The following is a 2500-nucleotide window of genomic DNA, read 5'->3' on the forward strand; positions in this document are numbered from 1 at the left end:
TGCCTTGTTTGTAGTACGAGTCCGCTGGACGGCCGGGGAGCTCGAGCTCTACACGTTCCATCCCCAACACCTTACACCATTTTTTCAAATAGACAGACTTTTCGTCAAAGAATCGCCAACATTCTGAGCGGAAGGAGTGTGGGTAAGCTGGATGGAGCCATCAGCAAGCTTTTTCCGCAATCATCCTCATGTATTCGGCCTCCATCGTTGACAGCGCCACAATTTCGCATTGGCGTAGTAAATCAAAGAATTGACCCGAGCGGGATCGTCGGAAAACTAACAAACAAGGACCTCTTCGAATTATGCAATCGACAAGCCTTGCGATATTGGCCGGATCGCTCATGGGCTTCGCTGCTTTCCATGCATGGCATATGCTTTGCAAACTGTGATCGGTGATACCGGCGTTCCTCGTCAGGCATCCACTGGCAGCTCTGTGAGCAGATGAGCAGCGACGTATTTTTAACTGTTGTGCTTGAAAATCCTGGATCAAATATTCCACTGGAGCTCCTTTGCAGTTAAAATACAATCAACTGTCAGCGGCAGCACCATTCAATGGGTTAAATTATGGAGAAAAAGTCACCTTTGTTAGGACCCAGCTGTTGCTGATCACATATCTGTCTGTGCGTTCTCGAGCATTGGCCGCCATTCTGGGAGAATTGTGCGCTTTTCGTGAACGAAGTGACATGCCCCAAATGCCATTAGGATTTGGAGTATTCAACCAGAGGTGCCGAGTTCTGCAAGAGCATCATTGCTCGATCGCCTTTAAAGTGCGCTTTGCCTTGCCAAAGAGCTCCTGTCTCTTTTGTTCTGTATGCGCCTCCTCTTTTTTTCTTTTTTTTTGCTCCCTGTGCAGTCTTAATACGATCACAAGTCAGTGAGGAAAAAGATTGGTCACATACAGCATCGCATTCACTGAGAAGGGAAGTCGGTGTTGCAGCTAGCTTGAATGCAATGTCGGGTTATGAGACTATGATTGACCATCGATAAGCGACGCTTTCATGATTTCGAACTCACAATCTCCCTTACTTTGGACTCAAGGACGACTATCAACCAAACGCTTGGCTGAATATACACCGATTTTGTCTGCTGCTATATCATTTGTTGTGGACATCATGATTAAATAAATTAGTGTCATTAGTATAAATATTAAAAGAGAAAGTTTGTCTTCAAAAATGAGGACAAACAGGCTGGACAGCGAACTGCACTGCTTTGCAATTCTCCAGTATAGGAAAGGATGATCGCTGACGATGGCGATGCGAGTTTATTGTTCATATAAGGCACGTTGTAAGGGGGGAACGCCCAATGCACTAGAGAACGGAGACCCATGCGTATGAAACCCGACTGGATACCATTCCATTTTCTGGCAGGTGCCGCTTCAGTTGAAAATAATCCACAGGCTTATCCCAGGGTACGAACATTATTCGGTCTCTCTTAGAGCTTCCATTTGCGATGCGGGTATATCGAATGAAATCCTCGTTCCTTCCAAAGCCAAACAATGTAAAAGAATACCCATCCGTTCCCAGACAGATGATTCCCGCCCCAAGTCTCTTCCAGATAGAAAGTCTCTGGAGGAGGACGATCAAATCTCAAGCCTTGACAAGGCAGAGACAATCTCGATCAAGTCTGATACTTCTGGTCAAAACGCCGATGTTACAAAAATTGGGTTCTTATGGTTTCCTTCCTTCCAAACTCATGCTTTCGTATCGTTAACTTATTAAGTTCGTAGATGTCGTGTTTGGGAAGGACTCCAGGCTCTAGATGCCCTAAGGGTGGGCATCGCATCCAACCTGGTAAACGACATAAAACTTACTCTTCTCAAAGTACTATCATTCCTGTTGTTTTCGTCTAGGATCTCCAACAATCGACTACTTCAGCATACCTCTTGATTGCCACTTCATCTTTCTCCAAACACTCTGCTATCACTACTATTGCTGTCGTCCTTCCAATCGTGGCTGCCGTCGCTCGTCCCTCTGAATCGAGGCATGCTGACTTCGGTTCTCGACCTGCTGCACTTCTTATGGCTAGTGTTTTTTTATTGCTGTGATTTTATTGCTGTTGCTGCCTCGAAAGATATGACTGATAAGGCAGCTGGTGGGATTTTGTATACTATTGGTATCTCTGGGCGTGACTGAGCACCGAAACCTGGTGATTAAAAGCTACTTCGATACCGCCTGGTGTTTCAAAGTCCCACTCTTTGCTGGGTGTTATTTCTCTCTCGCTGCCGGTCATTTTGACTTCCAGCTTCTGGCTTGATGACCTCCACAACGCCATTGAGATGGAGAAGGAAATTGTGATCAGATCTAGTGAGGAGACTTGTGAGGAAGTTATTAGGGAGAAGGTTAAGGCGACAGAGGAGAGAATCAGGACGGAGGTCGGGAGACTCTGAATGCGAAGTAAAATGTTCAATTTACTGTAGACTATTAGCATAAGCAGGTTGAAGTTTGGGATTATATTATTTCTTTCTGTATTAGACTTCAAAACCAAATATGGAACCGTTTGA

At 45.2% G+C, this 2500-nt stretch overlaps 1 protein-coding gene; it reads right to left on the minus strand.

The window, feature by feature from the left end:
• Nucleotides 1-2500, minus strand: part of CNAG_05903 (hypothetical protein) — a 5193-nt gene that overhangs the window by 1166 nt on the left and 1527 nt on the right. The window contains exons 9-12 of the mRNA XM_012195019.1: nucleotides 1027-2500; nucleotides 900-967; nucleotides 581-845; nucleotides 1-507 (exon numbers count right to left, since the gene is read on the minus strand). The exon at nucleotides 1-507 is cut by the window's left edge and continues 206 nt beyond it; the exon at nucleotides 1027-2500 is cut by the window's right edge and continues 31 nt beyond it.

Source organism: Cryptococcus neoformans, chromosome 7 (genome assembly GCF_000149245.1).
Source record: "Cryptococcus neoformans var. grubii H99 chromosome 7, complete sequence".
Classification (NCBI taxonomy): domain Eukaryota; kingdom Fungi; phylum Basidiomycota; class Tremellomycetes; order Tremellales; family Cryptococcaceae; genus Cryptococcus; species Cryptococcus neoformans.